At 44.7% G+C, this 23,966-nt stretch overlaps 1 protein-coding gene across 2 annotated transcripts in view; it reads right to left on the bottom strand.

Annotated features, from left to right (window-relative positions):
* Nucleotides 1-3,327, bottom strand: part of GULP1 (GULP PTB domain containing engulfment adaptor 1) — a 319,549-nt gene extending 316,222 nt beyond the window's left edge. For both annotated transcript variants that reach the window (XM_062188944.1, XM_062188983.1), the window contains exon 1: nucleotides 2,917-3,327. The gene's annotated coding sequence lies outside the window, so the exon portion shown is untranslated. The remainder of the gene's footprint in view (nucleotides 1-2,916) is intronic.
* Between the last annotated feature and the right edge of the window lie 20,639 nt (nucleotides 3,328-23,966).

Raw genomic sequence — 23,966 nt, 5'->3', positions numbered from 1 at the left:
GTGAGAGAGAGAGAGAGAGAAAGGTCTTCCTTTTGCCGTTGGTTCACCCTCCAATGGCCGCCGCGGTAGGCGCGCTGCAGCCGGCGCACCGCGCTGTTCCGATGGCAGGAGCCAGGTGCTTATCCTGGTCTCCCATGGGGTGCAGGGCCCAAGAACTTGGGCCATCCTCCACTGTACTCCCTGGCCACAGCAGAGAGCTGGCCTGGAAGAGGGGCAACCGGGACAGGATCGGTGCCCCGACCAGGACTAGAACCCGGTGTGCCGGCGCCGCAAGGGGGAGGATTAGCCTAGTGAGCCGCGGCGCCGGCCGTGATACATGTTTTACCATTCGAATCCCACGCCTGCAATAGTAGAGCTACCTCTCTGAGAAGGGGGGGGGGGGGGGGAGCTATACTGACCAAGCATAAACATCTTTAATGCATAAAGGAAGGATCCAAAGTGTTGATAAGGCTTAAAATTCCTGGCTGGCTTGGGATTAGGAAGCAGTAAGACCTTAGCTGTTGGGCAAACATGAGAAGTACAGAGGTCATCGCAACTTCTACAAGAGTAATGTAAAAAGTTCATGGGACATGGAATGAAAAGGTAAGTTAACTTTGATGACAATTTTCAAAATCCATACAAAGCTTTTTCATAACATACATTTCCCATGAATTTTGAATATCCTTCATCCCTCTTCAGGTGAAAAGAGTGATCCATTTATCAGGATCACTTTTGACACACACAGACAGGACATGCTGGATGTGTTTTCCACTTGGATTGCATGACCCAAATCCATGCTGTTTAAGAATACCTAATTGAATTATTCAATTTAGGTGGAAAACCATCTGCTCAAAGCCGGTGTCTTCAGTGCTTACTGGCCATGAAAACAAAGAAGTAAGGTCAAGTCAAGGGACTGAAATTGCAGAAGCCTAGTCCATGTTGAGGAGATAAATAGTAACAAAGTGTGGACACTGGCAATGTATGACCAGCACAAAGGGTATCAGGCCCCCAGCTGTTCCACTGCAACACAGATAAGGAAGGGCTGGCTGTCCCTCCTCCACCACTCACATCCAACTGCAGTCTATGCCTACTTCAGTTGGATTTTTGCATTTGTTTTTCTTTTTTTGCCAAAAAGACTGATCTTAGTGATCTGAAAACTCTCATTAAAGAAGAAACCCCTTGTTGAAGTCCAAGTATAACCAAGAGCCCCTTTCCAATTATGCCCTGAGACTTCCTCAGTCTCTTTCATGCCTGGCTACTGAGCTCAGTCTAGGTTGGCTGCCAGCCAGGTTCCTCTCTTCTTTCCTTGTCAGTCGTAAAAACTTGGAAAACACTCCTGGACAGCTCAAGGAGACCTTTTAATTATGCAATGGGGCAATACCTTAGCCTGCCTGCTGTTTTCAGCAAAGCTGGTAGTCACCAGCGACTGGATTCTCCCAACTGGTGGGTTTTCTAGCAAGGCTGCTTGCTTATATGGGGAAAGGAGAAAAAGACTAACAAAGAAAGGGGCGACTTGCAAATCAGAAAATTTTCAAATTCCTCTCAGAGTTCACTACCTCTGTCTCATAATCTCCCTGTGTTAATCAGTACTGTATCACCCATTGAAGTATTGTAGACCCGGAAACACCAGCAGCCTGGTCTGCTGCTACTCCTAGAAATAAACATGCAAAGTCCCAACTAACACACTTCCCAAAACTTTATATTCTCCAATGTTGGTGCAACATTTTTAAAAGCAGGCACAAAATCAATGTATTCAATCTTTCCTAATCGACTGCACTGTGTGCTTCGTCAAACTTGCAGATTGAAACAGCCTATCCAAGTGTCTGACTAGGAAAATCTGCCAGGACCCAGGGAGGGGTACCTTGACTGCCGTCCCGCACTTCCTTGGATTTTGCCCAACGCACCGAGTGGTCCCGCCAAGCGCAACACCAGCTAAGTCCTCCTTACTCTACCTTGGCACGCTAGCTCCAGCTGCAGCGTCCAGCTTCCTGTTCAAGTCCCATTCAACATCGTAAACACATTCCAAGAAAACCAGCCTGCCCACAGTTCCCTCCCGCACGCGGGGAAGTCAGCGCGGCCGCCCGAGGAGCCGCGGATCACAGGAGAACCAATCTCGCCGGCTTCTGGTCCGTGCAGGCAGCGAGGCCACTGGAGGCGGACCCGGAGCCCGAGGTCTCGCCACCCGGCGCTCCGCGAGCCCCTCTAACGTAGCGCCCTCCAGGAGCTCCCTGGCCAGTCCAGCCTAAGGGGAACCTGCGGACGCCGCCCCTGAGTTTGGGCCCTCCCCACTCTGGGCTTTCAAGTATCCGCGGCCCGGCCTCGGAGCCGCGCGCCTCCCCGCCCCCAGGCCCACGGTCTCCGCCGGAGCCCACAAAAGGCAGGCTGAGCTGGACGAAGAGCGCTCCTGGGTCGCCTCGCCGTGACCCGGCGATGACTCGCCCGCTCAGCCCAGTCTGGTCCAGGCACCTTCCGCCGGACTGAGCCAGCCGCGTCCCATAGCCTCCTTCCAGCTCGCGCGCACCGGCGCTGGCCCCGGCCGCCCGGGTCAAAGTTACCACAAAAGGCTCGGGGGGCGGGAGTGGGGGGGCGCTCCGGGAAGCCGGAGACCGCTGCCCCCTGGACTTCGCGGGGCTTCCCCGTGCCCCCCCACCCCCCAAGTACGGCCACTGCAGGCGTCAACAGGTCTTAGCCGCCTTTTCGTCCTGGACGGCCCCCTGCCTCTTTCTGCTGTCCTAATTTTTGCAACCTGCCGGGCAGCGGCGGCGGTGGCGGCGGCGCGCGGACCCGCGCCCTGCTTTCCCCGCCTGGCACCGGTGGCCGGAGCTGACCACCGGCCACCGCCCCTCAGGGTGGCAGTTTGGGCAGGGGTGGCAGGGGGCAGGCTGGGCGCGCCGCCGCGGCACACCCACCCCCCGAAGGATCGCGGTCTCTCCATACCTTGCTGAGGGATGCGTCCGGCGAGGCTTCGCGCAGGGGCGCGGGGGGCCGCTGGGTCCTCGGAGCCGGGCGATCGCCGCTCCCGCACGGCCGGGGCGCCGTTTCCGCGGCAGCGAGGGAAACTTTCTCTACGTCAACACCGCGCTGGACTCGGGACCCTCCGGCTCCGCTGCCCTCCCTCTGCGCGCGCTCTGCCCCCTCCCTCCTCTTCCTAATCGGCTGAAGCCCAATCTGGCGCTGGCGGCGGCTGGGGCTCGGGGCGCGGGACTCCGGGTCGCTCCCGGCCGGGAACGCGGGGCTCCCCCTCTCGGCCAGAAGGGAACTCTCACAGGCTCCGGCTGGCGCACTTCGGGCGGTCTCCTTGGACACTTCGACACGGGACGCCCGCGTTCCAGCCGGCTGCCTTCCTCCCCTCCGTCATCCCCGCCGTCCGCTCCGCGGGCCCCCGGGGCTCCCCCGCGTTTGCGCGGCCGGGGAGGGCGGCAGCGACCCCGGGGGTGAGGCGGAGGGGCGGCACCTGGCCGGCTCCTCAGCCCGGACGCAGCCACGACACGGCCCCCGCCCCGCCCCCACCCGCGCTGCGCTGCCTTTGAACTCCTCGGCGAGGCGCGGGATGGGGCATCGGCCTGTGTGTCTCCGATCACGATTCTGGAGCGCCTCTGGGGGTTTCATGAGGGGCTCCGAGGTCAAAAGCACACGCGAATACAAAGTATAAAAGCATGCCTTCTTTAGAGCTTTTATCAAGAAAGCGGTGACACAGCCGCTGCCCTCACCGTGCCACCACAGACTTTTTGCATTTAATTTTGCCATTTTTTTAAACTAGGCCCGAATCTCTGCATTTTGTTGTGTCTTTTTTTTTTTTTTTTTTTTTTTTTTTTTTTTTTTAGAATATGAAAATTGCTTCAACCACCAGATCATGCTCATGTTCCGATGTTTACCCTACAGTTCAGGACTTCTGAGCTGGATGGGGTTCCAGGGAAAACACAACCAATGGCTCTTCGAGGCTGTGGGGAAGCTCAGTGTGGACCAGGGACCAGGAGACATCTCATCAAAGCGGTTCTGAGAGAGTGGAGACGCTGCTGGGAATTCGGTTTAGGACGTTTTAGTCTGCAGGTGGTGAGAGATGGGAGAAGGAAAACACGCATTCGCAACCCTGGCCTTTCTGAGGCTCCAGTGGGATTCGGCGGCAGAGCAGGACAGGCCAGATCCCATCACAGACTCCTTCCTTTACTCATTCGGCTGCCCTTGGACACTGCTCAGTTACGAGCGACGAAAGGGATCCTGTAACCCGACTTGCAGATTCACCATCCCGTTTCCAGGAGTCAGCGTCGGGCCCAGGGAAGACCCTGGTTTGGACATCTCATATTTTACCAGAATTAGGAGAGTGTGCGTATTGAGGATGTCCCCCACAAAGATCTTGTAACTGAATTTAACTTTCTTCTCCCTGACCCATTTTCGATGGAAAAGCATAAAGCCTCACAATTTCTGAAATGGAAACTATGTTTAGAGATGGCTTAGCTCTAATCAAACCCCCTTCCTTTAAATGCAAACTGTGGGGCTGGCACGTAGCTTGGCTGTTCAGATTCTGGTGGGCATGCTCACCTCCCACGTCAGATTACCTGGTTTTCATTCTCAACTTCCTATTAAGGCAAACCCTGGGAGATGGCAGTCAGGTATGAAGTAACTAGGTTCCTGCCACCCACATGAGAGACCTTAATTGTGTTCCCAGCTCCTGGCTAAAGCCCCTTGGGCAGTTGGGGCATTTAGGGAATGAGCCATTGGTGGGAGGTTCTCTCTCCCATCCCTTTCTCAAGAAAGTAAATAAAACTTCACAAATCTGTGTGAATAAATGAAAAGTAACAAGTCCAGGTTTCTTAAGTAACTTTCACAAATCTTTTGATTAGGAGATGATAAAGCTGGACCAGAAATCAGGCCTGTTGATATTTGGGCCATGGATACTCATTTAACTGTTGTTCCCCCTTGTCACAACCGTCAAGAACACATTAAAGTGACCATATTGAAAATAATAATCTGAGGACAGTACTATTTGTTCTTTTTTTTTTTTGCAAAAATTACTTTTAAACAATTAATTTATGGGCAAGCAATTAAATATGTATGTAGTTTACATATCACTTGTTATCAACATGACTACAAAAATAAAATAAATGGTAGTTGACCAGATGAACACATCCATGTCTACTTTATATACTGACAAATTTGAATTTTTAGCTTTCTAAAATACAAGATTCTAATAGAGAATTCACACTCACAAGGATACATCAACAAACCATTAAGATTAGGGACCCTAGTTTGAGAAACACTATATCAATTTTCAATATACTGAAGTACAAGTGCAAGACCAAACAACAAATCAAGCAATAGAGATCAAGCATATGCTTCCTTATATGAATTAAAGAAAAATTTCACGTACATCTGTATTACTCATTTGCCTCTGGTAATTTTAAAGAGAAGAACTTGCAAACATTTTCCCTCCAAACTCAATGCTAAGAATTTCCTGGGATTTTACATAACAAACTAACAGGTTCTCAGAGTTAAAAACCTGCATCCTCCTTCTGAGTGGAGGTTCTGAGTAGAGTTGATAAAGAGAGGAAAAATCACGGCTAAAATGTGCATTTATCATGGATAGATAAATGGGAATGCATAATCTCCACAAGGGCCTTTTTTCCAATTGTTGTATACAATAAGATTACTAACTTTTATATTTTCTCCTAATGTTTAACGTTTCTAAACTTGCTATTACCCTGATGTGTGATGTGAACTGCTTTGTGAATGGCTTAGAAGCATAAAAATCTCAAGAACATCAGAACCACCGGCGCCGCGGCTCAATAGGCTAATCCTCCACCTGTGGCGCCAGCACACCGGGTTCTAGTCCTGGTAGGGGCGCTGGATTCTGTCCCGGTTGCTCCTCTTCCAGTCCAGCTCTCTGCTGTGGCCCAAGAGTGCAGTGGAGGATGGCCCAAGTGCTTGGGCCCTGCGCCTGCATGGAAGACCAGGAGAAGCAGTACCTGGCTCCTGCCTTCAGATCAACGCGGTGCGCCGGCCGCAGCGCGCAGGCCGTGGCGGCCATTAGAGGGTGAACCAACAGCAAAAAGGAAGACCTTCCTCTCTTTCTCTCTCTCTCACTGTTCATTCTGCCTGTCAAAAAAAAAAAAACCAAAAAAACAAAAAACGAACATCAGAACCAAGCTTTTAACAAGACTGAAGCCAAATACAGCAAGATTTTATATCTGATGTATACCATGCCCAAGACGTGAAGGTGGAAGTCAAGGAGAAGGAATACAAAACCTAGCAAGGCATTACCTTTTGAAAATGCCTAATGCTATACATGCAAATACTTCAGATTTCCATTTGAAAATTCTTCACATTCATCATAGGGGCATGTAGACTCTGATAGAAACTCAGCAGCCTTCCAATAATTCTAAAATTAGCTTTCTTGCTCAAGCCAGTTTGAAGTTTCCTTCATTTGAAGTAAAAGAACCTTGACTAAGGTTGTATTACTGATTTTTGTAAGATCCCAAAATATGCTAGTTGTTTATCTCTGACTGTAAACCAATTACTTTGTAAAGTATTTTGCATTTTTAATAAAAAGAAATTTATAAACCAAGGTTAAATCATAAATCTCTGTCATGTGAATTGATAGGGGCCCATTTCTCAGTGTTATGTGTAAAAAGTGCCCAAGTTCCTGGAGTGGTGGCCATGGGGATGTCTGGATTCTGAAGTTAATAAGTGTTATATTTACTTTCAAACCTCCATCATCTTACCTCTTGTTCTAAAAAAAAAAAAAAAAAAAAAAAAAAAAAAAAAACTTTATGCTGGTCCTCCTGATTAAGAACATGAAACACATTCACTTCAAAAGCCAATTAATAGGGCAAGTATGAAAAAGAAAAAAATGTCACCTGCATTCTCACTGCCAAGAGTACACATTGCTCACCTTGGCTTAATACCTTCCAGTCCAGAGAGAGGGTTGGGGAATTTCTCAACCTTGCACGCTCAGCATTTTTTCCAAGTTTATTCCTAAGCATATCTAACAAATGAATCACAGCATCTCTCCAAGGGCAAGTGAGTGAACACCTAGGAAAATCATTTTAGTATAGAAATTGGAGTGGAGAAATGCATTACCCAGAATTCATAGTCACTTAACATTTTTCTAGCTGTTTTTTCACAGAGAAGTATGCTATGCATACTTTGTGATAGTATAGAAGTACAGTTTATCAACATTTGTTAACAACTCTTTGCTACTATAAGCATAGAAATAATGACTATCTAAATTCACATATTTTTGTATATCATGAATACACATATTGTGCCTACTTTTGCAATCATTTTGTTAGAATAAATAATGAAGTAGATTCTCAAGTTTAGAATATAACCTTTTTGTTAACATTATTTTATTTATTTATTTTCATTTTATTGAAAGAGATCTTCCACTTACTGGTTTACTTCCCAAATACCCGTAACAGTCAGGTCTGGGTCAGGCTGAAGCCACAAGCTCAAAATTTCCGCATGAGTGACAGGGACCCAAGTACTTGAGCCAACATCTACTGCCTTCTGGATACACACCTGCAGGAAGCTGGAAGTGATATCGGACAAGACCCCCTAAAATTCACACTAAAATGTGGCCCCTTAAAGTTCCATAGAAATACTAGCCAGGGTGCCACATGTACTACCAGAATTTGGGGTGCCATACGATTTCACCACGGGCTTATTACTAAATCCCCGATATTAATAAGCCCAAGAGGGTTCTTGCCTAATATTTAGAGAAGAATTCTAAATACCGGCACAGATAAACAAGGCAGCATGGTACATTTTAAGCTTTTATTTAGTAAGAAAGGTGCATAGGAGAGTGAGAGCTTTATTTAAGAGAGAGGGGTAATTAGGGGTTCATACAGAGCACCAGGAACCAGCCACGTGGAAGAGCATCTAGGCCAGGAAGCCTAGAGCACATGGCCTGAAGGCCATGTGCCCTGGAGGTGTGGGGCTACAGCAAGCCCCTTCCTAGCAAGACACCAGGGAAAAAGAGCAGGCTGGGCACACTGTGCCCCAGGCTTTTAACCCACTCCAAAGGGGAGTGGTCAATTAACCTGATTGGCTGGTGGGCACCCCAGTACGGCCAGGTAGGGGAATGAGGCCACACAAGGGCGTGGCAAAGGCATCAGGTAGGACCATGAGGTCACACAGGGGCGTGGTCTTCCAGTTCACAAATCCGATCAACTCCAACCTGTATGCCTGCCTACTTCACAAGTACAGCAGGGACTCCAACCCAGGCCCTCCAAGATGGGCATTTCACATGATATTTTAACTACTATGACATACTCCTTCCCTGTCATTATTGTTTTAAAAAAACTTCATGTTACATAGAAGTTGCAGGTGGAGAGCACAAATAATTCTTTTTTTTTTTCAGAATGACATAAATGTTACCAGACAATATGAATGCTATCCTATACTTCCTAAATTCTTTTGAGTACTTCCTGATAACATAGATCTCCAAAAAAGAGGTAAACAATCAAAAATCCAAAAATTAATATTGATATATTTCAACCACCTCTCAGACTCTATTCAGGTTTTGCCAATTATCCCAATTATGCCCTTCATAGAACAGAATCCACTTTGGGATTACATGTTGCATATGATTATTATGTTTTTTGACCTGCATGATGTTGACACTTTTGTGAATTGCTTGCTAGTTATATGCAAAATATACTTTAATTAATCATATTAGATTCAGTTTATACATCTTTGTTAAAATATATATGTATATATATGTGGGGCATGAGTGCGGCCATGATGCGGCCAGGCCAGGCCTGGCCCGGGGGGGCTCCACATGCACAGCTGCTCCAGGGTGCCCCCGCCCGAGCTGCCACGCAGAGCCAAGTAAGATGGCACCCAGAGGAAGTAAGATGGGCAGAATCCAAAGTTGTTTACCACTAAAACTAATTGGCTGCGCAACATCAGGGGAGGTAACAAAACTAGTAACAAGTGTATAGACATAGGGCTAGTCCTATAGAAATCCCCCCTTAAGGTGATTTTTTAAGTGATTGGTTGGTCCTTAGCCCTGCCCCAATGACTCTACAGTTTTGTGCTATAAAAGGTACTATTATGCAAAAGGTAAATGAGTCCTTGCTACTAGACTTGGCTCCCCGCTGCATCTGATTGTCTCCAGGACCAGGAGGCTGGGGAACAGGCGAGCGGCGCACTTACCTTTCCTCGGACCCAGTCCATCCTGTACGGGTGGACTAAGACCCTGCATATATATATATATATATATATATATACATATATATATGATATATAATGCAGCACAGTGGTCGCTCAAGATGCCTGCATTCCATATCCAAGTGGCTGATTTAACTTCCACCTACACCACTTCTTATTCCGATTCCTGATAATGTGCATCATGGGAGGCAGCGGGTTATAGCTTGAGAGCCTGGGTCCTTGGCACCTACGTGGAAGTCCTGGATGGAGCTCCAGTTTTTGTCTTCATCCTGGCCCAGGCTGGCCCAGCCTGTCCCAACCTGGCTGTTGTGAGCATTTGGGAATTGAACCAGCAGATGAAAGATTCTCTCTCTCTCTCTCTTCCTCTCTCTCTCTCTTTCAAGTACATGAAAATAATCATTAAAAAGCACAGCAGTATTATATTCTCTTTTTAAAAAATTCCATCACATTGTGCTAATTTCAGTTTGTCCTGATGATCTTCACTCAAATATCTGTCAGGCTTCTCCTCTTATCCTTTATAATTGAGCTATATTTTCTAAGAGAGACTTTGAAATTATGGAAACATCTCATTCCTCATCAAACTCAATTTACTCATTTGTTTGTATCAGTAAAAATGCGTGGCTTTCTGTTCCATGTATATAATTATTTAAATGATTCATATTTTTATATAACCATACTTGAGCTTGCTCACCCCATCATAATAGATTTTGATTCACATAATGTCTCAGATTTTTCCAGAAGGGACACTTTGAAGCTGACATTTGTGTTCTTTGGTCATGTCTCCATCATTCTAGGAGCACTTTCTCCCATTTGAACACATAAATGTATTCAAAGCACATCTTTTATTTTTCTCCAAGGAATTTAGTCTCTTTTGGTGAAAGACTGTATTTAGAATCTGAGCTCCAGGTTCTGTGTTCATTGTTATTAAACCTCAGGCTTTTGCTTCACTCGGGTCTCCTGAGTTGCTAGAATTACGGGATATATGCTTGTACATATATGCACATGTTTATATCTATCATTTGTCTATCTATCTTGAAAGCCACTATATATATGTATATATATATATATATATACATATATATAGTATATATATATATACACCTCCAGTTCCAGTCCAACACCACTTTCCATATTTGTATCACTCTTCTCCAGTGAAAATTTGGCTTCTACTTCCATAATCCTTAATATATTTTCTTATTTAATCAATGTCCTTTGTCTATAACCCACTGGCTGTTACAGTCCCCTTTCCTGTGGGCTAAATCACTGCTTTGCAGGAACATCCTCAATATCCTGCTCAGGTTTTTTTTTTTAAAGACTTATTTATTTATTTGACAGGTAGAGTTACAGAGAGAGAGAAGGAGAGACAGAGAGAAAGGTCTCATCCCCTGGTTCACTCCCCAAATGGCTGCAATGGCTGGAGCTAAACAAATCTAAAACCAGGAGCCAAGAGCTTCTTCCAGATCTCCCATGGGGATGCAGTGGCCCAAACATGTGAGCTATCTTCCACTGTTTTCCCAGGCCATTAGCAGAGAGCTGGAATAGAAGAGGAGCAGCTGGGACACGAACCAGTGCCTATATGGGATGCCAACGCTACATGCAGAGCCTTAGACTACTATGCCACAGCACTGACCCACTTGCTCAGGCTGTAACACCTCAACATAGATGGCTGTCTTGTGTCTCCTCATCTATCTAAGGCTTCAGCACACTGTGCCAGGCTGCCTACTGGGTAGATGTCCTCTGCATCTTGCTTGGGTTCCAACTTGCCAGCAGCACCTCCTCCAGGACATATTTCTCACCATGGTAGGACTTCCTCTAACCTCTCTGGACCACAACAATCCTCCACCCTGATACCAGTGTAGATGCCTGTCTAATATGACTCTTCCTAATAGTTGAAAATCATATTGCCAAGCAGGCACATGCCCTTCAACAACATAAGAGGGGGCTTCAAAAAGGTTTTGGAAAGTATGTATTACGAAAAAATCTTTGCAAATATTTCAGGAATGTTTTGCACCAAAATAATCTTTTAATTGAACTTGTGCATGAACTTTTTAAAACAGACTTTGTTAATACAGAATTTCTAGATATGATCAAATAATATGCATGATGCAATAAGTAAGATTCCTAAAGAAAGGTCCAGTGCAGATTGAAATCCAGCCCAGATCACTTGCCAGCCATGACAGCAGATTTCATGAGCATAGAGAAAGGGGTGTGCGTGCTCAGTGATTTTCCAACTTGCAAAGACATGACTTCTGCATATATTCGTATTATATCTTCACCCTTAAACCTATTGAAACACCACGTGTTAATTCTCTGTTATTGCTCAGAGTGAAAGGGCCATTATTCTACAGGAGCTGCAGAGCACAAATAACACTTGGAATTCAAAAGCCCTACTTTACAGTAGAAAGAAAGGAAAGCACAGATCTAAGTCCAGAATCAGATTTCTGCTTTTAATTCCAGTTCACGTGCACTCTGGATAATACTGAGTGACTGTCTTATGTGGAGTTCAACCATGACCAAAAAGGAAGCTTCATGGAAACACCTTGCCTGATGACCATGCGTGGTCCCCTCAGGTGTGCTGTCCTGTCACAGCATTTGTAAGCCTGGAAAATTTGCTCAAAAGAGTTTTATTTGTAGGAAACACTGCTGAGCTCAGAAAATAGTTTGCCTATTTGAAGAATCACGTACTTAAAATGCAAAAATAACACAAACTTTACTGCAAATACAATTATCTTTTCCTCAATAGGGTAGGAAATAAGTTGTCTACAAATGAAATTTGGCAAAATAAAAAAAAAATGTATTTAAAAGGATTTGCAGTCCTTCAATAGAATGCTAATTTATTAACTCTTCAAAATCCTGTCTTAGAATTCATGCAGGCTTGGTCATGGGTCCTGACAGAAAAGCAAAGCAAAGTCAAGCACATATATGCTCCAACCCGACATATTGTGATTTGGGAAAATGTCATCGTGCTTTAAAATGCAAATGGGACATTGGCTCCTATCACAGGCTAACAAGAAAAGAAAATTATATCACCAAGTATCTTTGTCATTACAGAGGCAGAATAATTCTAACAGTGGCTTTTCCCTAAAAGGCCATCTGTGTCAAGAATTGCTAGAACAGAGACCTGTCATGTAGTTTCTGAGTCAACAGTCTCTCTAACTCAGCAATCTGAGAATACAAACATATAAAGTGCTATCAGTTCCATGGAAATTGGCCTGTTTTCACTTCAAAGGGTGTGACTGCACAAGGTCATTGTTCAGTTTCAAAATGAAAACTCCCAGAATTTCAGAATTCCACAAATCTTTCATATACACTGATAGTACAAGTAAGAATCACCCACTTTTCTTACAAAAGTAAATTGCTAAAGACTTTTAAATGAACACCACAATCTGTAAGTACAACACTGTGTTTGAAAGCCTGTATATCACACAAGTGAAGAATAGAATGAGCTTCTATATTTAATTAATAAAGTTAAATTGTTTTTATTCAATATTTTGTACTGTCCCATGAGTTTGGAAGAGAATTAATGGAGTAGAAATGAATGATTGCATCGATTTATCTCAGACAGTTCTTAAGGTTTCAAAAAAAACTCTGATTGCTTAAATTTTGTTTACTGAACTAAACTTCAGGTACTGATAAAGCTGAACCTCCGGCTGTTGGCTTTTGAGGGAAGAAGCATAATATAGAGTTTCAAAGCATGAGCTTTGGAGTTAAAAACGTCATGGATTAGAATCATTGCTCTGCTATTTCATGACTGCTGAGTCTTGGAAGACTAACTTCCCCTCCTTTAATTCTCATTTCTAAAACAGCATTGTTGTCAAGATTCATTCAACTAGTAAGTGAAAAGCACTTAGCATAGTGTGGCAAGGAAGTACAAAATACAAGATAAATTTACAGGGAAACCAGCAAAACTATGAAATCTTCTAGTATGTTATTGTGGTTTGTGTTGAAATTGCATCAGTGTGGATCAAAATAAAATAAAAAGGATAGAGCTGTGGCTAAAACTCAAACTATGGCTGTAGATGTTTCCTTGGGGAATAAAATATATCTGCTGTTATTTTTGTCAAGAAAAAATAATTTTATTTATTTATATGCTTATTTTTAAACTAATCCATGGCATTTATTGCTGTACTAATCAGTTTTTCTACCAATGCCTTTTTTGCATTCCAGAACTTAAATAGCATTTATGAGTTCTTAGTCTCTTCTAATCTGTGACAATTCTTTGCTCTTTCCTTGTCTATCATGATTTTGACACTGTTGAGGGGTAATGCGTGAGCATTTTATAAAATGTTACTCAAATAGAGTTTGCCTACTGTTTATTCATAGATGGACTGGGTTCATGAGTTTTTGGGGAAAACCCCACACACTTAAGTGTCCTTGCCACAGCATTATTTGAGGTTAGGAATGGTACATAATAGTGACTTGAATTCACATTGATCTGCCATATTTTTCTACTGCAAAGTTTCTTGTTTTCTCTTTGTAGTTGATCAATATTTAAAGAAATTTGGGGTGTATACAAGTATCCTGATTCTCCTTAAACAGTTACCCTGTAACTTTAACATGTACTTGTGGATCTTGCCTACAGCAATTATTGCTATAGTCTTCTAATGGCGGTTTTCCCTTCACAATCTTTACATGTATTAATTGGAATTCTTTTATATGGTCTAAGGATTTCCCATCCAACATCTAGAGTTCCCTTTTAATTTAGTTTAATTCATATATTAAAATTATGTCTGCTCAAAGAACCAGTCTAAAAGTGCTGTTATGAAGCAGGAGTGATGGGGGTCAGACCTGCCCCAGAAGTCCTATCACCATTCCTTTACAGCTCAGGTTGAATACTTCGAATGTATGGCACTGTACTGGTGTAGGAAAAATAATAATGAATAAATTGAATCCCTACCCTCAAGAATCATACACTTGAGTACAGGAGAAATTCGGGTAATACAATTAAAATTAACACTCATCACACTCTGAAATATAAATATATTCTTTCATGTTGAAAACAAGACATGCTAACAATTTAGAAATCAATTCAGGAATCAATCATATTGTCAACATGGGAGCTGAATCTTGAAGGATGATTGGGTGTGCAGCAGGCAGGCGAAAAGGAAAGAGACACTCATAGCAGAGGAGAGCTTGAGAAAGCAAGATAAATAAGAAAAAGTTTAGCAGCCTAGTGTGTTACTAAGCACTGAGTCTGGGCCATTTTTTTTAAAGATGTATTTATTTATTTGAAAGTCAGAGTTACACAGAGAGAGAAGGAGAGGCAGAGAAAGTCTTCCATCCACAGGTTCACTCCCCAACTGACTGCAACAGCTGGAGCTGTGCTAACCCTGGCCAGGAACCAGGATCTTCTTCCGGGTCTCTCATGCGGATACAGGAGCCCAAGGACTTGGGCCATCTTCCACTGCTTTCCCAGGCCACAGCAGAGAGCTAGATCGGAAGTGCAGCAGCCGGGACTCGAACTGGCACCCATATGGGATGGAAGTGGTTTTATCCGCTATGCCACAGAACCTGCCCCAACACTGGGTTGGGGTCTTGAACTTTGTCTTGTAGGCAATGGACTACTGAAAGTCTTATAATAGGATAATTATGTTTCAGGAAAAGCACTCCGGTGACCATTTAGAGAAGCCACTGAGTCTGTGAGGTGGATGGTGAGAAAGCCAAGTAAGGGATTTGATTTCACTTATTATGAAGCTTGATATTATCAAATGTCTTTACTATTAAATATAGAAGCATATAGAAAGAGATTCTTTACTGTATTGGGAGAATGTGTCAGTCACGCAGTCTTTCAGGTTTTATTTATCTCGATAGATTTTGGGCCTTGTCATAACATTAGCATTTTGGGGTACCTTAAATTTTACATTATTGGGATTTCAAATACTGTTGACTTCTGAAAACAGACAATGTCATAGGGTTCTGTAAAAGTGTAGATTTTATAGCACTGCCATTGTTTAGTTATAGTCACAACCTTACAATGTATATTTCATAATTTTTGCTATTTTGCAGGAAATTAATGTAACATAGGTGCCTCTAGGAACCTATTTAGTCTGCATTACTAAGTTATATTTATATAGGAGTTACCACCTGTTTAATTATTTTAAGTCAATATTTAATCCCAGCTATTAAGAAACTTTAAAGTCATGGGAGTGAAGCCAATGGTTGAAGAAATTCCAGAAATATTTTAGATTAAGAAATTCAAGTGGGAGTGAGAACAGTAGAGGAATATTCTAGTTATTGATGAATAGCAGAATCTAGATCATAGAATACTATCTAGATATTAAAGACAGTTTAGGTTATATTAAGAGATATTTTCTAGGTATTGAGGTGTTAAAGAGAAATACACAATTAATGGTAATTTAGGGTATATGCTCTTTACAACAAACTAACAATGGAATCACCTTTAAGTTTGAGTATAAAAACATTAAAGATTCTTCAAGTACAAAAAAATTTAATTGATATAAATATTTCAAGAAGCCCCATGAAAAAGTGCACTAGTCAGAGTCCTAGTTGGAAACAAAGAGCTCATCCTAGCCAGATAATTTGAGGAGAGCTTGATAAACAGATTATTTATAGAGGCCAGCATGGTGGCACAGTGAACTGAGCTGCTGCCTGGGATGCTGAGCTTCTGTGTCAGCTAGTTTACCTAGCTGCTCTGAATCTGATCCAGCTTCCTACTAACGTACCTGGGAAGGCAGTAGGTGAAGGCTCAAGTGCTTGAGTTCCTGCTACCCATCTGGGTGGCTCAGACAGTGTTCCTGGCTCTTGGCTTCAACCAGGCCCAGCTCCAGCTGATATAGGCATTTTGGGGTATGAACTAGCAGATAGAAGATCTCTCTTACTCTATCTTTCAAATAAATAAGTAAATAAATAAATCTTTCTAAAAAGAGAGTTTTTTAAAAAATTATTTGCTTATTTATTTGAAAGAGAGAGAGAGAAACACACACACACACACACACACAGAGATCTTCAATCTGGTGTTTCACTTCCCAAATTGTCGAGAAGCAAGGAATCAGGAATTTCTTCAGGTCTCCCACATGGGTGCAGGGGCCCAAGCACTGGGGTTATGCTTTGCTGCTTTCGCAGGCACATTAGCAGGGAGCTACATTGGAAGTGGAGCAGCCAGGACTCGAACTGGTTCCCCCATGGAATGCTGGTGTTGCAAGGAGCAGTTTAACTCACTACACCACAATGTCAGTCCAGAAAGAGAGCTTTTATAAAGGTGTGGGCAGAGTTTAAAAAAAGCAGCTACCCTCCCTCATGAGAATCCGTTCCCATTCCTGGACCTGAAGAAGCAAGAAGGAGAGGGAATAGTGTCAGTACCTATATGGAAAAGAATTCCTGATAGAAATTGAGACCTTCAGTAAAGAGGCACAGCCAAATGAAGGGAACAGGGAGGAAATGTGATGACATCATGACACCACCCTCTTCCAACATGCCCATCTCCTGCAAGATCTTGGCACTGGCCAACACCATTAAGAAATCTGAAAGCAATGGAGAAATTAGGTGCAGTTCCTGTTACAATGACCAAAGAAACCAAATGACACTTGAGGCTTGGGAGGAAAGGCACGCAGCTTATTTATGCATTTGGGCTTGACTAGACTCATGTATCAAGAGTCAAGCCCTAATCCTCTGTCATTCCCTGGTTTTATACCTTAATTTCAGCAATGCAGTAATGAAGTAGTTTCCAGGCAATCAGGGGTAGTGGGATTCTGTAACATTTCTATGGGTCTATCTTCTACGAAGCAGAGTAGAATAAAACAAGACAGAGAGTAAATCTAGAAGGTTACATTGAAGACATTTAAACACATTTTAAGTAATATTTTGTAAGATATCAGAGTTGTTTTAGATTGGATTTACTGTAATGTACCTGTCTTTAATGATAGGTTTTAATCAACACTAATATTGTATGTGGCGGGAGGGCGGCTTTGGGTTTGTTACATTTGCAGAAGTATAAAATTTAGTGTGTTGAACATGCTTTATCATTTACAAATACATTTTAGAATTTTTTGAAACAAAGAGCATACAAAGATACATATGTGTGTATATATATGTGTGTGTATATGTGTGTGTGTGTATAACCTATTAGTGAAATGGTGCCTTCTTAGCTGAGGCACCATCTCAAGCTCCAGACACCATCTTAGGCTCTGGCCCAGCTGCCATCTTGTACAACAAGTTCAGCCTCTCCAGCACCCCAGCCTGGCTTACTAGGAGTCAGGTGACCAAATGGCCCAACCACAAGCATTAACTCCACCCCCACTCTAATGTGATTTGCTGCTCCCACTCCCTCATCCCTGCAAGGCTATAACAAGGCTTGCTTCCCCACACAGGCCCTCTTTTCAATATCTCCCTCCAGCCTGTCAGGCTCCCCACTGTCCTTTGCCACAGCAGTAAACCCTTTCCCTTACTCTGGTGTCTGGTGTGTTTTGTGGTGGCCTTTCATTTGTACTGTGACTCGGATCCAGGCTCTTCCATCCATCTCACTCTCCCCTCGGGGCTGTGAGCTGCTTCAGGATCTTGAATTTCTGCCAACTACAAAACACACTCCCGAACCTCCTTGTTCACCACAGTGAACCATCTGTGATTCCCACCCACACACTGGCCTTCTGAAACCCTGAGGTAGGATGGGGAATGGGGAATTCTCAAAGCCACCTCTACCACGGGTTGTGGTTCTGCTTGGTATCATCTTGAAGCCCTGGTACCAGGCACCACAATACCCATGGGCTTCATGCCTCCCCACAGGCTTGACACATCAGACAACAGTGGATGTGGGTGGGGCATGGGTGATGACCCCACCCTGCTTCCCTTCCACAGGCTTTATGCTATGTGCCAGTCCGACCCCACAGGTCACTATGGGAGCTTCCTCGTCCCACGTTCCATCTGACTCTCCCCTCACTTGTCTCCTAAATAATCTTGTTCCTCTCAAATTGGCCACAGACCTCAGCTGCCATCACCTCATCTTTGTTATCAGGCATGGCTCATGTATGATCTCAACAACCAGTCCAAATGGTGGCTGATTGACATGTTTGACCTTCATGTTATTCAGGATCTTTATCACTTCTGTGAGCATTTGGGAAAGTGGAAGGAAATTCTCTATGTTCAGGCTTTCTCTTACCTCCACTCCGAACCTTCTCTCTGCACCTCATGTTCTCCAGCTCAGGTCCTCTTAGCCTCCAAGATTCCCAGCAAAGGTCCAGAGCCTGAGCCAAAACCCCTTTCTTTCACTTTTGATCCTGCAGATGAGCCATCACCAGGCCGCCCTCCACTTTACCGTTCCTATTTACAGGCACCAGCTCAGCCCCTCCCGGCTCAGGCCACGGCACAGCCACCTCCCACTCAACAGCCTCAAAACCCCCCATGTGCTCCAATACCATCTGCCTGGCTCCCATTTTCTCATCAACATCTCCCCCTCCTGCCCAAACATTCCAGGAGGCAGAATCTGTTTCTACTCTGCCTCTCACTGTACCTGCCTTTGCCTTATCTCAAGTCTCCTGATCACCCTTATCTCAAAACCAGTCCTTGTCCATTTCTACTCCTCCTTCTCCCTTTGCCTTATCTCAAACCCGGTCTTCATTCTGACCTTTGCTCTTCCTTGTTCCGCTGAGCCAACATTCTGTCCCCGCCTTGCCATCACCACTTCAAGCCCTCGCCCTGTCCCTTCTGTGTCCCGTCACTCGCTCTGGAACAGCAGCCAGGGAGCACACCCACGTTACCTCTATGGAAAGTGGCAGGGGTGGAGGGCATAGTCAGGGTCTCACTTGTTGACCTCTCACAAATGGAATGAAAACTGGGTTCCTTCACCTCTAACCCAGTGTTGTACATTAAAGAGTTTCAATATTTAACCCAGTCTTGTGAACTGACTTTTCATGATGTTTTTACGATCCTCTCCAATACCCTCCTTCCAGAGGAGTAAAGGCGAGTTTGGAACAGACCTGTCTCCATGACAATGAGACCCATCAGGCTGACCCTGTCCATCTCATAGAAGCAGACGTGGTCCCCGACCAGGACCCCAATTGGAATTACAACTCTTCCAATGGCATAATGGCCAAAAATTATTTCATTACCTGCTTATTAGCTGGTCTCAAAAAATCCACCAGAAAGGCTGTAAATTTTAATAAACTTGCAGAAGTTATTCAAGATAAAAAGGAAAATCCTTCTGCCTTTTTACAGTGCCTCACATAGATTCTCCTCCAAATACCAACCTGGATCAAGAGTTTTCCAATGGTCGTAACCCCTTCATGAACTATTTCTTTGCCCAGACTTTCCCTGATATCAAGGCAAAGTTAAAGTGGCTCAAGAGGGGCCCATTAACTCCACAGGCAGAAATTCTGGAGGTGGCCATTAAAGTATATAATGGAATGGATGAGAGCACTCGACAGGAAAAATCCCAAATGCTGGCAAAGGCTTTTCAGCAACTTGCCTCCTCCAGTAACCCCACTAACCACTGGGGTCCCACTGACTAGAGGAGTCCTCTGGGTCTGTGCTTTAAATGTGGCCACATGGGTCATTGGATCAAATTATGCCCCAGTCCTCAAGACCCATTGGGTCCTTGTTCTAGATGTCACTAAAAGGGCCTTTGGGCAGTGGACTGTCTTCTTGTCTGTCAAGGCAGTAGGATATCCACCCCACATATGTCCTGGGTTGACCTTCTAGCGCTGGCTACTGAGGACTGAAGGAGCCTAGCCTCCTACCACCTGACTGTGGCTATCATCTGCGGGAGCTCAGGGTAACTGTGATGGTAGTAGGTGGGCCAACTTCTTTCCTTATTGACACAGGAGCAACCTTCTAGTCCTAACCCAGTATTGGGGGTCAACCTCTGCTGCCTCAATCTCCATAGTCAGGATGGAGGGAAATCCTTTTTTTTTTTTTAAGATTTATTTATTTATTTGAAAGTCAAATAAAAAAGTCAGTTACACAGAGAGAGGAGACACACACAGAGAGAGAGAGGTATTCCATCTGCTGGCTCACTCCCCAGTTGGCCACAACAGCCAGAGCTGAGTCGATCTGAAGCCAGGAGCCAGGAGCTTCTTCCGGGTCTCCCACATAGGTGCAGGGGCCCAAGGACTTGGGCCATCTTATACTGCTTTCCCAGGCCATAGCAGAGAGCTGGATCAGAAAAGGAGCAGCTGAGTCTCAAACCGGCACCCATATGGGATGCTGGCGCTTCAGGCCAGGGCATTAACTCTGCTGTGCCACAGCACCAACCCTGGAGGGAAATCTCTACAGACCCCTACAGACTCCCAACCTGCTCTACATAATTAATACAACGCCCTTTTCCCACTCTTTTCTTGTTATACCTCAATGTTCCTACTCCCCCTCCTGGGAAGAGACACACTCTATCATTCTGGTGCTCAGGCACCCTTCAGCCATTTGCCCTGTCTTCCAGCCTTCCTTCACCTCCCTTTTTACTGCTTCTCTCTCAAGATGTCCCGGTCCCAGCCACCCTGCCTACCTCAGGACCCCTGTCCACTGTCAACCCATGGGTATATGGGACATCAGTTACCTTATGGTAGCTGTCTACCATCCTTCCATCCAGATAAAATTACAGGACTCCTCCACATTTCCTTCCCAACCACAATACCCCAACCCCTTTCCAGCCTTCATGGTATAAAGCCTATAATTTCCAAAATTCTCCACTTGGGTCTGCTACACAAGAATAACTCCCCTATAACACCCCGATATTGGCAATTAAAAAGCCTAATGGGTCCTTACTTCTGGTACAAGACCTCTGCCTTATTAACACAGTGGCAGTACCCATATACCCAGGGGTCCCCAATCCATACACCCTCTTTTCCTCTATTCTAGCACTCACATCTCACTTCTCTATCCTGGGTATGAAGGAAGAAGTTTTTATCATTCCTCTATATCCTAACCCTCAGGACATATTTGCTTTCACCTAGACTGATCCTGACACCCAAGTCTCCACTCAACTGACCTGGACCGCACTCCTCCAGGGATTCTGGGATAGCCCCACCCTGTTTGGTCAGGTCTTGGCTAATGATCTAGGTACCCTAAATCTATTCCCCTCTTTTCTTTTCCAGTGCATGGATGACCTCCTCCTTTGCAGCCCCTCAAAAATAGATAGCCAATGGCAGACTGTTATTCTCGTCAACTTCCTAGAAGCCAAATATTATCAGGTATCTTTCACCAAGGCACAGCTTTGTCTATCTGAGGTGACCTAATTTGGGATACATCTCACTCCAACCCACAAGGCTTTCACTGTGGATTGAAAGCACCTAATAGCTTACCTCCCACCACCTTCTACCAAAGAAGAAATTCTTTCCTTTCTAGACCTTGTAGGAATCCTATGTTCATGGATTCCAAACTTCTCTCTTCTAGCACGACCACGTTATGAAGTCACAAAGTGATCCTTCCAGGAGCCCCTCAAAGTCCCAGTCACCTCCCAATACCATAAGCTCCAACGGGCTACTCTACAGGCCCCTGCCTTACACTTACCTGATCTCAAACAGGCCTTCCTCATTTATGTCACTGAAAACCAAGGAATGGCCTTGGGGGTTTTTGGTCATCAAGTTGGTCCCTCCTTTGCTCCTGTAGCCTATATCTCAAAAACATTAGACCCCCACAGTCAAGGGTTTGACACCCTGTTTACAGATGCTAGCCTCAGCAGCAGTTCTCATACAAGAGTCAAAAAAACTCACTTTTGGCTCACTGCTTCCCATTCTTTCCTCACACTATCTCTCAGTACTCCTCACTGACAAGAGCCTCCAGTTTCTCCCACCATCTTGCATTATGGCCCTTCAAGTGATGTGCTAATTGAGGACCTATCCTCACTTTTAAACCTTGTCCTTTCCTTAACCCAGCTGCTCTCTTTCCACCTACCCCTCCATCTCTGGATCACACAGCTCCTGTTCACTCCTGCATTGAGACTATCGAACACTTACTACCCCATCCCTCAAACATCTAAAAGGGTCCCTTCATTAACCTTACTCTAGTATGGTTCACAGATGGTAGTTCTATCTTTCATGAGGGAACAAAAGGGCAGGACATGCTGTGGTATGAACCACTGCTACAGTTGAGGCAGGACCACTCCCTTTCAATACTACTAAGCAACAGGCTGAGTTCTATGCTCTAACCCATGCCTTTATGTTGGCAAAAAATAAAGCCATCACTGTCTATACTGACTCAGAATACACTGTCTATATCCTCCTATTCCACTCAGCTATCTGGAAAGAAAGGGGCCTTCTTACCACTAAGGGGACAACCATCTGCAGTGCTACCCTCATAACTCCTCTCTTAGAGAGGCAGCCTGTCTTCCAACACAAATCAGACTTGTCCACTGTAAGACTTATCAGACTGATAACTCTGCCATCATGGCTGGCAATAACAGTGCAGACTAGGTGGCTTGCCAGGTGGCACTGTCTTCCCCTTCCTCCAGCTCATCTTTCACTCCATCTGCTATACTGACAAACTGCCCTTGAGACCAACAATCCCAGTAGCCCTCCACTCAGGCTACCTTATTCTATCTCCACCGTTTGTTTCATCTCAACATTTCTTCTCTATTATTGTTTGTCAAACAGTTTCTTCTTCTCTCACCAGAAGATACCAAATATCTTCAACAACTCACCTCTTCTTGTTCTATATGTCAAAAATTGAACCCCAACTGTCTCCACCCTTCCCTCCCATCAAGCCAGAGCACACCTGCCAGCCTCTAACTGGCAGATTGACTTCACCCATATGCCCAAGAGTACTGCGCTTTCAATATCTCTTGGTACTGGTAGATACCTTCTCTGGTGGGTCGAGGCCTTTCCGACTACTAACAAATGGGTGCTAACAGTTTCCAACATCCTATCAGGAGATTGTTCCCCACTTTGGTTCCTAGCTCTCTCCAGTCTGACAATTGTCCCGAATTTACATCCCAGGTAACTCAACTACTTACCAAGGTGCTTAATATCCTCTGGTATTTCTACATCCCTTACCACCCTCAATCCTCAGAAAAAGCAGAGAGAACAAATCATACACTAAAAACGCTCTGATCATACTCTCTTTTGAGCTTTGCTTGGACTGGATTAAATAATTCCCATTGGCCCTGTTCTTCATGAGGGCCCTTCCAAAAACTCCTCTCAATATTTTGCCTTTTGAACTGATGTACTAATGTCCCTTGGTTCCTCTGACTATACACTCCCAATCTCCAATCTCACTGCCCCATCTGCTCTCACCTCTCCTCAGATATCTCCAAACAGATGGAAGTATGCAGATACCTATTGCCCAGTTCCTGGTCCAACCACCTCAGACTGCTTCCCTCCCATTACAGTGGGAGACGAGGTCTTCCTGTCCTCTTCATACTCCTCCTTGTCCCCTATTCCCACTAAACTACAAACTAAATGGACCAGACCTTACTGGGTTACTCTTATGACTCCCTACAGCATTGGGTCTACTTCTCCCACTGTAAGTGTTCCCTTTCCCTTCGTTATGCGTTACTCCCACAGGGCCACTCACAGCCAAGTTTACCCAGACTCAAGTTCCATTACAGATGGTGCCTGAAAACTCAGACCCTTCTGTGCTTAATGAATCCCCCTCTAAGAAATGGTGACCACCCAGCCACCTGCCATTTCCAACACCTGATAAGTACTGATCCTCTCTTATACGGCTATCAACTCTTCCTATAACTTCTATGGGAGGAATATCAAATACACTCCTTGCTCATCCTCCCCTCCTGGCTCCTTTTGGATATTGAAGATTTATATTTCCAGGGAACCTTCTCAGACTTCACTCCCTTCAAGATCTACACTTCTCCATACGTCCTCTTACTGTCTTCCTCCCTCTTCCATACTCCATACGTCCTCTTACTGTCTTCCTCC

Source organism: Lepus europaeus, chromosome 1 (genome assembly GCF_033115175.1).
Source record: "Lepus europaeus isolate LE1 chromosome 1, mLepTim1.pri, whole genome shotgun sequence".
NCBI lineage: Eukaryota > Metazoa > Chordata > Mammalia > Lagomorpha > Leporidae > Lepus > Lepus europaeus.
This window is presented reverse-complemented; position numbering and strand designations above follow the sequence as displayed.